At 33.3% G+C, this 13,355-nt stretch overlaps 1 pseudogene; it reads left to right on the top strand.

Annotated features, from left to right (window-relative positions):
* Window positions 1-1,783: 1,783 nt before the first annotated feature.
* On the top strand, window positions 1,784-11,646 carry LOC131076885 (probable aquaporin PIP2-8; annotated as a pseudogene).
* The last annotated feature ends 1,709 nt before the right edge of the window (window positions 11,647-13,355 follow it).

The following is a 13,355-nucleotide window of genomic DNA, read 5'->3' as shown; positions in this document are numbered from 1 at the left end:
GGATCCACGATTTCTTTTGCCCTTTCAAACCTAAGGCTTTTTCCTGGCACATGGTGCACTTGGGGGATTGGCCTCATATTCCCTTCAAGTATACCCAAATTTGGAATGCTTTTAGGGTGGAGATTCTCTTTAATTTATGGAAAGATAGAAATGCAGTTCTCTTTGCTCACAGTTCTATTGATACTTTTGTTTCGCTTTTTGCTAAAGCTACTATTTGTAATAATGTTATGTTGCAGATTCAAGTTCAAGCAAATAAAGTTGCTTTGGAGGTGGCTCACCTTCAGGAGCTACCTAATCAATGGCCAGAGTTCTTTCAGATGCTTCCACCTCCAATGGTAGATCGCCTTCTCATGGTCGACAATGGAGAAGCTTCTTTGCTCATCGATCTAGCTCTCCCAGATCCTAGGCCCCTCTCTACCATTCTGGTGGCAGGGGTGGTTCGATTTGGTGATGCTCTTCTTCTCCACCCTACAAGGGCTCTGCCTCCACTTGGCCTTTGGGTGGTGTAGGGCTTGGAGACGACAACGGATGACCTTCTGGCAATGGCAGTGTTGTTTCTTTTAAGTGGCTCCATTGGCTGGAACTGACCATTTCTCCTAAAAAGGCAGAAGATAAAGAGGAAGGAGAGGTGATTACAGACGAGGGGTGGTCTTTGTCTTTGTTTGATGCCACCTTGGATGTTGCTGATGTATGGGGAAAACCAGATGATTGAGACCCCCCTCCGCCTCTTGCTAGGTTTGTGTTGGTTGCTTAATCGTTCTCATTGTTGTTTTGTGAGTTGGGCTCTTTGTTAGTTTGTTTGTGCTTCCCGCTTTTTGGGGCTTTGCCTTGTTAGACTTTGATTTCTGGCCTCTACTTGTATGACATTGAAGGGTGATCTTGTGTCCCTCTATCTTTTTTGTGAATATGTGTATTATATTTTCTTATATAATGTTACAAATATTAAATAAAAGGGTGATAATAATCACACCTCAAAAATTCAAATAGGCTACAATCCACAACAAAGAAAACAAGAATAAGCGAGAGGAGCAAAGAAGAAAGAGATATACGCTAGTCATCAAATCTGCTGTACACATTAAACGTTTATTCGAAAGTACTCGAGAAAAAGTTTCAAGATGTAACAGAGAGCATTGATGGAGTTAAAGAAGGGCCTGCATGTGACGTCGAGAAATTTTAATTTTCTATATGCTGCTTAAGAAGCCGCATTCCAGCTATTTTTTATTGATCAAGTTGGTTGCATGTTGTTATCTCCATGTTAATGAATATCTCATTTTGATACCCGAATGGTGGATGTTTTGATGTGTAATCGACTAAACTCTCAGAGGTTTTTCAATATGAAAAGATTTAACATTGAATCCAATGTTCTGAAAAAACCATTATGCCTGCACCCATAACAGACATTACTCCGTCAGAAAGTATATAAAAACAAAGACCCATTAAATTCTTTTATCTTCCAATACCATACCGAATCTTATTACAATCAAAACCAGGCATAGATTAAAGTCGATGCTGGTTTGCATGATCAAAAGCCGGCACGTCGTCCTCCGCTGGTTTCGAAAGACATCTTTGTAAGTTGTGAAAATTTTCGTATTGTAGTGTTGGCTTGATCATGATCGAATCGGTTTTGTCAAAACTGAACAAGGTTGATTTTGAGTTGGAGATAATTTTAATGGGACCTTAAGCTATAAAGAGATCAGAGTTTCCATTACTGATCATTCCATCTCTTTGCTCTTGTTGCTCTTGTGTGAGTAGAATGGTGGGAGTATTTAGGTTAATATAGATAATGGCCAGACAAAGTGAGAAAGAGTTCCAGGACCAAAAAGGCTTGATGGAGAAGGATTACACAGACCCACCACCTGCTCCTTTCTTTGATTTTGAGGAGTTTGGACAGTGGTCTTTGTACCTTGCGCTTATAGCAGAATTTGTTGCAGCCTTTCTCTTCTTGTTTATAATAGTTTCTGCAATCATTGGGCATAAGAAGAATAGTGAGCCTTGTGGTAGTATTGGCCTCTTGGGAATTGCCTGGGCTGTTGGAGGAATGATATTTGTATTGGTCTACTGCACTGCAGGCATATCAGGTGACAGAAAAGTTCATATAACTTACATGGCAGTATGTTTTGAGTTCTATTATGAGATTTCGTAGCATCATAGTTTTCGATCACATTCTATGATCTATTGTCAAGATATTAGAGAACTTAAAGAATCTTAGTATCAATACTTTGGATCATATTCTGTGATCCATCATAGAATGTTAGAGATCTGATTTCTCATTTCCATGAGCTTTCTAACATCCTGATAAATATGATCTGACATGTTGATGCTAATACTCTCACACAATCAAATCCATAAAAATATTTCTATATTTCTTAAAGATTAATTCGTTGTACATTGTTAAATGAGGAGGGGATTGTTTTGCTAATGCACTCAATCCAACACAATCCTAAATGTTTTGAATTTAATGGGTTTGCTTTGATGGATTTATGTACCTGGGCATATGAATCCAACATTAGAAAGCTCAAAGAATCTTAGCATCAATATTTTAGCTTATGCTTCATAACTCATCATCACTATATTAGAGAGTTCATTTTCAATTTCTTGAGTTCTCTATCATCCAGATAATGGATAGTGGAATGTGATCGAAAACATTAATGATAAAAATCTCACACAATCAAATCTAATATTTGTGTCAAATAAATAATAGAAATTGATAATATTAATTGATTGTACTTTCTTAAATGGGTTTTAGTAAAATTTAAATGGGCTTACCTTGATGGTTTTATGTAGGTGGGCATATCAATCCAGCATTTACATTTGGGTTGTTTTTGGCTAGGAAGGTGTCCCTTCCAAGGGCTTTACTGTACATGATAGCCCAGTGACTGGGAGCCACATGTGGGTGTGCAGTGGTGAAGGCCTTCCAGAAGGCTGATTATGACAGATTGGGAGGTGGAACTAATGGTGTTGCCCTCGGCGTCACACAGACTGTAGCTTTGGGTGCCGAGATCATTGGTACTTTTGTCTTGGTTTACACAGTTTTCTCCGCCACAGACCCCAAGCATACTGCTCGAGAGGAACCTCCCATGTTCCTGTAAGTTTTAAGTTGTTAGGGTAGAAATGTAAATGAAATGACAAAAATAAAATGAAACACTTTTCGATTAGTATTCAAGAAGTACTTGCTGCATAATAAAGGCAGCGAACAGTTTGCATAGTTACACAAAAACTGTCGGATGGAACAAATAAGTTATAACTGTACAAAAACTAATAAAATCAAACAAAACTAAAATTAACCTAAAATTACTAAGTTTTAACCTAAAGATTAATACATTAACATCTCCCCCTTAATCTGAAGGAGTTAAACCAATCATTTCACGAAATTTTTCAAACTTAACACGACCCAATGCTTTGGTAAGTATATCTGCAGGTTGGTCTGTAGTAGCACAATATTGAAGGGAGATACTGCCATCTTTCACATAGTGCCGAATAAAATGAAACTTGGTGTTGATATGTTTGGTACGATCATGAAACACTGGGTTCTTAGCCAATTTTATAGTAGATTGATTGTCAATAAAGAGTGGTGTGGAAGAAGCTTGTGGTGCCTGCAAATCTGCAAGAATTCTTTGAAGCCATAAGATTTCTCTAGTTGCCTCAGATGCTGCTATATATTCTGCTTCTGCAGAAGAGAGAGTTGGGACTGGTTGTTTTTTAGATTGCCAAGAGATTACAGCAGAACCAAGAGACATTAAGTAACCAGATGTAGGTTTTCCATCATCCATATCACCTGCATAATCTGAATCTGAATAACTAAGCAAAGAAAATTTTGATATCTTGGAGTATTTAAGCCCATAGTTTTGAGTGCCCTGTAGATATCAAAGAACCCGTTTGGTTGCTAACCAATGAGTTTCTCTAGGTTGTTGCATAAATTGTGACAGAACTCCAATAGAAAAAGAAATATCAGGTCGAGTAGTTGTAGCATAAATCAAACTGCCAACGAGTTGCCTATAAGAAGTTGCATCAACCAAATCAGAGGAATCATTAGATGAAAGTTTGAGATTTTGCTCCATAGGAGTGCTGAGAGGCTTGCAATCAGCCATACCAAACTTTTTGAGAAGATCACCAATATATTTTTGTTGACTGATGAAGATAGATTGGGGGTTTTGAATCACCTCAATTCCCAAATAGTAATGAAGATGACCCAAATCAGTCATATCAAAACCTTGCTGCAATCCTTCTTTTACATTTTGAATATTAGCCTCACTAGTTCCAATGATAAATAAATCATCCACATAAACAATAAGATAGACAATAGTACCATCAATCTGTTTAACAAAAAGAGTTGCATCATCAAATTCAAAGTGATGAAAATTCAACTGCAAGAGATGCTCAGTAAGTTTTTCATACTAGGCTCGTGGGGCTTGTTTTAAACCATTCAATGATTTTATAAGCTTGCATACCTTGTCCTCTTTACCAGGAACTTCAAAGCCTTCAGGTTGAGTCATATATACTATTTCTTTAAGATCACCATTCAAGAATGCAGTTTTAACATCCATGTGATGGATGTTCCAACCATTTTGGGCTGCTAAAGCCAACAAAACACGAATAGTAGTCCATTTTGTTGTAGGGGCAAATGTTTCATCATAGTCTATGCCCTCTTTTTGAGCATAACCTTTGGCAACAAGGCGTGCTTTGTGTTTATCAAGTGAACCATCAGCGTTATATTTATTTCTAAAAATCCACTTACAACCTATCGGTTTACAATAAAGAGGAGGATCAACCAACTCCCATGTGCCATTATTCAAAAGTGCATTATACTCATGTTGCATAGCTTGCCTCCAAAATGAAATATGATGAGCTTCTTTATAGGAATTTGGTGTTGAGTCGATTGTGAGATTGAGCTCATCAATAGACTCAAGGTTATCTGAAATATTAGATTGAGCTTGTAGCCTTGCTTTATAAGAACTTCTTGTACCTGTTTTACCTATTTCATCAGGTCGCAAATCTTTCAAAGTTTGTTGAACTTGTTTGGTCCACCTATGAGAGGATTTTTGTGGGACAATAGATGTTTCTATTTGTATATTAGAATCTTCATTGGGAGGTAATGAGTCAGGCTCATCATTAGTGAGAACATCACTATGAGAAGGGGCTTCTTCTGGTACATGAAGAGGTGGAGCATCATGAGTTGAGGTAGCTTGAGATGCAGGTTCTACACATGTATTCATTCCTCCAGAGTGTAAAATCTCACAAGAATTTTCTATCCAAGGAGAAGATGTGGCAAATTTATCAAGCTGTTTTAACTCATTTTCAATATGTGTATCACTTTTGAAAGATTCACAAAATACAACATCACGAGCAATAAAAAACTTTTTATGAACTTCATCATATAATCTATAGGCTTTTGAAGTTTCGGAATAGCCCAAAAAAATGCACTTATAACTATGATGATGCAACTTATTCCTTTTTTCTTTAGGAATCAAAGCATAGCAAATAGAACCAAAAATTCGAAGGTGTCGAATAGTTGGAGGATAACCAAACCAAACCTCATATGGAGTTGTTTGGTGAAGAGTAGATGATGGAGATCTATTGCGAAGATAGATTGTTGTTCTTGCTGCTTCAGCCCAAAAATATAACTTGATGCCTTTGAAATATAACATTGCTCGAACCATGTTCATGATAGTTCTATTCATTCTTTCAACAACACCGTTTTGTTGAGGAGTGCCTGGAATAGTGAGATGATGCTGAATACCATTTTGACAAAGATAATCCTCAAAAATTAGAGAAGTAAATTCTCCACCATTATCTGTTCGAAGAGTACCAATTTGAGATTGAGCCTGATTTTCAATCATAACACGAAATCTTTTAAAAGTGTCAAAAGCCTCTGATTTTTGCTGCAAAAAATAAATCCAAGTCATGCGACTATAATCGTCAATAAACAACATAAAGTACTTAGATCCTCCAATAGAAGTTACTGGTAAAGGCCCACAAAAATCTGAATGAATGAGTTGCAATTTTCTATGTGCTCTCCAGGTGGAATGAGGAAAAGAATTTTTATGTTGTTTGGCAAGAATACATGCTTCACATTTTTCAATTGATTTAGAAAAAAATGGTAAACCATCAACACCATTCTTTTGCATGGTATGAATGCTATCATAACTAATATGCCCCAATCTTGCATGCCATAAAAGGCTTGGTGATATACTCTCTTCTTCAGTAAGATATGCAAAATTTTTAGAAGTAGATGCACCATTTAATTTTAATAATCTTCCATCTTCACACCCAGTGAAAACAATTTGATTGTTAGATGTTTTTCTTACAACCTGCTGCCCATCTTTTAAGAAAATAGAATAGCCTTTTTGTCGAATCAATACTAATGATAGCAAATTTTGTTGTAATTCTGGAATAAATAATACATCATGAAGCATAAGGTCTTGAAGATTAGGCAACTTAAATCGAATAGTTCCTTTTCCAAGAGGTTTCAGACTAGATTTATCTGCTAAATAAATTGGACCATAGGCACCTTCATGAAATTTTTCAAAACAATCACGCTGAAATGTCATTTGTTGTGTGGCTCCAGTATCTAAGATCCAAGAATCATACCATGAGGAATTAGATGTAAAATCTGAAACAGAAAGCACATATTGATCACTATCACTGTCACAAGCAAATTGGGCTGCTCCTGAAATTTTATCCTCTGAAATTTTATCATCACTGTGCATTTTTGTTTTATCTTTCTGTTTAAATGAATTTTCTCTAAAACTTTCTATCTTGTCCCATGAGAGCTTACATTCATGTGCTTCATGACTACCTTTTCTACCACATCTTTTACAATATAAATACTGCCTATCATTTTGATTATCATGTTGCCTCCATTGACCTCTAGTTTTTCCTTTATCATTATAACTATACTTTGAAGAGATTTTATTGATAGATTTTTCTTTTTGATGAGCAAAACAAACATTTTCAGTAGTATTATCTATTTTCCTTCCAAAAGCTTTTTCACGTTCTGCTAACTTTTCAACCAATTTATCAAATGAAATGGTTTTCAATTGATTACTTGCTTGAAGAGACTCTAGATAAGTGGAATGTGTTGGAAGAAGTGCCTTGATGAAAGCAGTGAGATAGATATCAACTTTTCCACCCGCAGCATCAACATCATGTTTTATAGCTCTGATTTCAGAAGCCAAACTCATAACATCACCATTTTTCAATTCAAGATTAAACAATTTTAATTGTAACTGAATAAACTCTAATTCTGAATGAGAATCAAATAAATCTTTTAATTTGTGAAGGGCTTCCCATGCAAATGTGCATCCTTGTATATGTCGATACACATCTCCATTAACAGAAGCTCTTATCAAAGCCAAAGCTTTGGAATTTTTATATTGCCAAATTTCTTTTTCTTTAGCCTCAATTGGTGTTGTAGGTTGGGCATTTCCATCACAAATTTTAGACCATAAATCATTAAAAATGAGAGTGTTTTCAATTTTTTTATGCCATTCCATCCAATTATCTTTTCCTGTTAAAGTTTCTCCAATCAATGAAACAATAGACTGCATTCTGAATTTAAAATAAATAAACACAATTTGCAAGGCCTGCAACTTTAAAATAACTTCTCAATCCTTTAAAAATAGAGAATAAATAAATTGATATCACCTGAATCAATTTATTGTTTCTATAGAATTCTCTGCTCTTATTTCTCCGCTCTGATACCACTGTTAGGGCAGAAATGTAAATGAAATGACAAAAATAAAATGAAACACTTTTCGATTAGTATTCAAGAAGTACTTGCTGCATAATAAAGGCAGCGAACAGTTTGCACAGTTACACAAAAACTGTCGGATGGAACAAATAAGTTATAACTATACAAAAACTAATAAAATCAAACAAAACTAAAATTAACCTAAAATTACTAAGTTTTAACCTAAAGATTAATACATTAACATTAAGTTTGTTTCATTTTTATGCAAAGATTTAGTTTGTTTCATATTTATGCAAAGATTCTTTCTTTTAAATTCAGCCGGCCACTTTGGCTTGAAATTGGTCAGCCAATCCAGTACTATTTTACAGATTCCATTATAGAGTTTTCATTGTCGGTTTAGCTTGTTACTTCATTTTCAAAGAAACTTATTTTATATTTGTGTAATTTTTGGAGTATTTTTTTAATAATTTTTTATTGAATCAAAGTAAAATTACAAATGATAACATCTACTACAAATTGTTGTAGTTAGAAGAGGATTACATAACTCAAACAACATAAATGATTTAAATTAGAACTAAAAACAAAGATCCAACAATTAACATTTTTAAAGAGAAATTTAAAAAGATCACGAGCCATTTTATATGTGGAAAGACCATTAACAATTGCTGTCACTAGAGCTGATAATCTATATAGAAGCTTAGGATTCACAAAATACATTAATGAGATTTATTTAATATTTTATTATTATAGTATTTGTGTTCATGAAGTACTAAAATATCTATAATTTTATTTATATCTTTTAAATTTATGTTTTTATATCTTTTTATTTGTACCAAACATCTTATGTATTTTAGTTATATTTATATATTTATTTTTATTATTTATATCCTATCTACCAAGACATTACCTACACCTATATCTAAATTAAAACTATTTTTACTTTTCATGCTATATATTAAAACCTTAATGAACCATCACAACTATGTTATCTTTGAGAAATGCTTGCCAAGCCAACTCTAATACTAAATCCTCTAACAAAAATATTTCAATTATAATATACATATTAATCTAAATTGTAATTGAAAAGTTTTAAAGGTACCCATGATTCCTTTGGATAGGGACACAACATTACCAAAAGGTATTTAATAATTGATTTTTTTTTTTTTTTATAGGGTTCTATAAATCATGCATAAATTTAGTGTGATCATTTTTTACTTTGTTGAATATATTAGAATTAGGACTAAGTAAGAACCTATAGGATTAAATTTTAATACAGTATAGTATAGTGTTGTGTATTAAAATATAGCTTCATGACCTTAGCAAGACTAACATACTAAATGACATCTCTTATGGTTAACTTGTGTCAAGTGATATCTAGAGGATATGGAAGGCCACCTAGAAGCACTCCACCCTTGTCTTCAAAATATTTTTCAACTTCCAATACCTACTTGTATCACACTAAATACATTATCTCATTTCCTTTAATAGTGGTGATATATTAGGTTACATTTTCGTTATGTAAAAACCCTCAACATGAATGCATACGAATAAGAAATTTCTTTAGAGATGAATCCCCCAGGATTGAAGATTGGCAATACAATTATATTTCATTGTTGCTTTGATGTCATGACCATGATCTTACTTATTTCTAGCTTCTCCTCATACTTTCCTTGAATGGAATCATTGTGCAAGAGATATGAAATCACATTATGGCCCTCCAAACATAGTCTATTGTGGAACCAAGTGCCTTATTATGTATTCTCAAAGTGGCTTGAAAATTTATAGTTAGTGATCCATCCTCTAAACTAGCCCTCGCCTTCCATAGAAGATATAGTTCGTCACTGTTGAACATGCCAAGTGATTCCAAGGGAATAAAAACATATTGTTAACTATGCCCTTATCCTCATTGTATGCATCCATGGCCTTTGAAATTATAGAGCCACCAGTGGAATACAAAAGGATATGTTAAATCCATCAACATTTCCTTATCTTCTAAAAAATTTATCGAGGTTGAGAGAAGGATGGACACCACTATGGAATGCATGCATTTTGAGGAAATTCCATCAAGTCTTGTCTAATAATCTTCCTTAGGGAAATTTCAACTAATGGAAATCATATGACAAAGACCATTCACATATGTTCCAAGTCGAAGCAATATATTCCAACACCTTACGCTTTTCTAGCAAGAGGTATGCCTCAAGATTCATAGTTGTGATGAAGGATTTTAGTTAGAAATAACCTATGTTGATCCTAACAAGAGCACAAATGAATATTTATCCTTTTTTAAGAAAACCTCCCAACCACCCTACACTTGTCATGATAGAAGAAGAGAGCCCATATCTAGTTCAACCCTTCATTCAAGAAAAATATTTAGTGAAACTATTTAGTATAGCTTGGGGTGAATGTGTTAGTATGGGAGGAAAATTATGCAAAGTTAGTTATCACATCCTATCATTGATGTAGGAATTATTATTTTTTAGTCCTCTAAGTGATTTTCCCCCCTTGAATTATATCCTCATTCTTACACTTTGGCATGATTAGATTCTTAATTAAAAGAAATGATTAATACCCAAAGCGACTAAAGTGCTACCCTAACATTTGGTATTCTAAAATTCTGATTACATTTATAATCACCTATGAACCAACCTCTATTATGATGTCCTTGATATCATTTAATTGACATACTTTAAGGCAACAAAAAATGGCATGAACGTCTACTTCATTATTGGTTTCATCAACTAGCCACTTAGAGGCTACACAAACCACCCTTTTTTATATTATCCTTGATAGCATAATTGAATATTGACCCATGATTTTTTATAGTTTACTTAAAAGACTTAGATAAGAAAATAGTTAAGTGATTTCTTATTTGAAACCTTATACTTTATTATTTATATGTGAATTGCGAAAATAAATACTTCTATTTAATTCTTAAATAAAATATATAACCTAAAATAAATCTATTACTAATCATTCATTTCAAATGTAATAAATAAAATTAAAAAAACAATTAAAAAACAATTAAAAAACAATAACCATTTGATGTCAATGCACTCATGCTATAAAGCTAGCTCAACTACGAATTCCTCTCTTCAATAAATAATTTTAGCTTTCAAAATAAAAAATATTTCATTTCAATTAATTATAAAACATTTAAAAATAATAATATTTCATTGCATAAAATATAATATTTTTAAGATCAATTGATCAACTTGTTCATTTTAAATATTTCAAGGTGGGCATCTCTTATATATTGCATTTTTCTCTAGATTTGTGTTTGGGTTGATAATGGCTTGTTTGTATTCAGGTGTTAGCCCCAATGCCAATTGGGTTCTCAGTATTCTTAGTGCATTTGGCAACAATACCAATCACAGGTACAGGCATCAATCCTGCAAGGAGTTTTGGAGCAGCTTTTATCTATAACAGTCAGCAATCTTGGAATGAACAGGTAAGATTATTTCATTGCGTGTCATGTTTATATTTATAGATGATGAATTATAAAATGTGATCTAAAATCAGCAATCTTGGAATGAACAGATAAGTTATGATTATTTCATTGTGCGTCATGTTTATACTTATATTTATATTTATAGATGATGAATTACAGAATGCGATCTAAAATGTTTATGTAAAAATTTTCACGCAATCAAATCTAGAAACAATATATTGATATATACTGTAGAATCAAATTTAATAAGAAGATTTTAAAATTGTAAGGAGGATTATCAATGTGAGTTTGTTTGAATGTGTATGCAGTGGATCTTCTGGGTAGGTCCCTTTGTTGGAGCAGCTATAGCAGCAGCATACCATGAGTTTATATTAAGAGCAACAGTTATGAAGATTTACCTAAATACTATGAGTTAGCAACTCATAGTATTCTGAGCTCAGTTGTGATTTGTATCAGTTAAGCCATTTTTGGCTCTGGTTTGAGACTTGGAAAGAAGACAGGAATGGGTGTGGAGTTTGGATATTCTGTACCATGCTTCAGAAACTACAGTTTAACATTATCTTTCTCTTCTTACATATGATAAGATTTATTTATGTTCTTACATAAGACATGCCAATGAACTTGTGAGAGGTTTTTGCAGCCATGATAATTGATGTGTATAATCCTTGCTTTGGATAGAATGGTTTCTATTAAAAAAATTATGTTAGGCTATTTTTTTTTATTTCATTACACCTTTGTAAGCTAAAGAATTTAGTAGCATGTCCATGCATACATATATAAGGGTGCATACCCTCCACTTGTTTTCATTCAAATTTTTTATTTATATGTGATGATTATTATATATTTAGTGTATTTTTATATTGATAATTAAAGTTAAAATTTTGATTCATTTTGACTTGGACATTTTTAAGTATTTGGGTTTATTTTTAAAAAATTTCAATTTATAATGTGGATGGAATTTGTTGGTATTGTTAAAAATTGTTGTTATAGTTTTAACTTTTTTAAATTTAAAAATCTCATTATGAGTCCAAGCTGACCCTCTTCTCATTAGATATTATTTGTCAAACTGTGTAAAATATTCAATTTATAGCACTGTAGCATTTTATAAAAGATCAAACCCTAATTCAATTTCAATCATCTAGGATCTATTATGATTTAGTCATGACTAGAGCATCCTAAGGGGAATGTCTAACCATGTAGACCACAAAATAAACACATTAAACAAGAAGACACTGCAATTTGATGTTGGAGTTGATAGTAAAGCCCACAACTCTTAAGAATCAATTGCAACGAAAATGTTATTCACATAGAGAGAGAGAAAAAGTCATTATTTTTCTCTATGCAACTTTGAGAGATTGATAGACTCACAAAAGCATCTTATATTGAAATGAATCTAGATTACCTTATATGTTTAGCTTAAATGTTATAAAGGGGATCTAATTAATGATTGATTAACTAATTAGGTGAGTACCTATTTACTCCAAAACCCCACATTAAGTATAACTTAGGGAGGAGCTAATAATGAATGTCTGGATGGATGCATGAATTGATCTTGATTACAACCTGCTTGATGGGGTTTCTTTATGCAAACAAATGAATCTCCTTAATGAAAGAAAAGGAGAAAAATTCACGAGAAAAGACTCCTCTCCAAAAGAGAAACAATGAAATAAGGCAAGGACAACTTAATATAACCTCTCAGGGATTTCTTTTAATATCAAATAAATACAATAAATGTCCCACTGATAGGATGAATAAAATCAAGATACAAATCACTCCATAAAGACTTGTAGCTCGTGTGCCAATGATAAATGCCTATATATAGAACATGATCCACTACCTACTATATGTGATGAGATATGTGCTCAATATGTGAATGATTTAGCAATAAATATGTGTCTTGCTACTAAGCACATACATCTCAATCATCCTTAGACCCAAAATCATAGAGTCTCATAGTTTCGACATAATTGAGGTGGATGTCAAAACCTAAAAGACACCCACATCACCTTGTGTTACAAGCCTAGTATGTTGTTAAAGCGTTCGAGTGAGTGAGTTGATGGAATGTAAGGTCTCAACCTTAATACCCTCCTTCACAATGAAAGGGACTGTGAAAATATCTATGTTTGGCCTAGCAAGGAGTCTGAGTGCTTGGTTTTGAGTATGATGTGCCCCCACTTTGTCCTATGTAGAACCCTAACTTCTACCTTATAACTTCCA

This window comes from Cryptomeria japonica, chromosome 10 (assembly GCF_030272615.1).
Source record: "Cryptomeria japonica chromosome 10, Sugi_1.0, whole genome shotgun sequence".
Taxonomy (NCBI): domain Eukaryota; kingdom Viridiplantae; phylum Streptophyta; class Pinopsida; order Cupressales; family Cupressaceae; genus Cryptomeria; species Cryptomeria japonica.
The sequence above is the reverse complement of the archived record's forward strand: the minus strand, read 5'-3'. Positions and strand labels throughout refer to the sequence as shown.